At 29.7% G+C, this 562-nt stretch overlaps 1 protein-coding gene across 2 annotated transcripts in view; it reads right to left on the reverse strand.

Annotated features, from left to right (window-relative positions):
• LOC119594566 (insulin-like growth factor-binding protein complex acid labile subunit) overlaps window positions 1-562 on the reverse strand; it is a 106376-nt gene that overhangs the window by 10051 nt on the left and 95763 nt on the right. The window lies entirely within an intron of this gene.

Consider the following 562-nt stretch of genomic DNA (forward strand, 5'->3'; position numbering starts at 1 on the left):
AAAGGAATGAATTAATAGTGAGAATAATGATGATATTACTCTATAGTGTAGTTACGTGATAATGTTGGTGAGCTTTATGTATTTGTGATGTAATGACGAAGGTGGTGTTCTTGGTATTGTTATAATGGTGATGGATTTTTTTTTTTCATTGTGGTGTAATAACGATGGTGATGGTGATTTATTCCTGACCGAATGACGATAGGGTTTTATATCTTGTAACTGTGGTGACAATGTTATTATGATAATAATTAGCCTACTATAAAATGTGTTTACATAATACCATTATTAATATGAGATATAATAACGATAGTAATGTTGCAATGTACACTTTAATTCAGATGATGGAGTTACCTGTAATGTAGCCTAGACGACACAAAAACTAAATTAAATACTGTAATGATAATAATACTAATAAGAGACTCTAAGCTGAGGAACACACAGACTAACAAACAGAAAAGATAATTTAGGAGTACAGACTGAATTCATTTACCTAATAAGAGTGATTTATATATCTATTTATCAATCATTATTATTTTTGGGAGTGATGTAACATCCATAGCAG

The sequence above is a fragment of the Penaeus monodon genome, chromosome 34 (genome assembly GCF_015228065.2).
Source record: "Penaeus monodon isolate SGIC_2016 chromosome 34, NSTDA_Pmon_1, whole genome shotgun sequence".
In the NCBI taxonomy this organism is placed as follows: Eukaryota; Metazoa; Arthropoda; class Malacostraca; order Decapoda; family Penaeidae; genus Penaeus; species Penaeus monodon.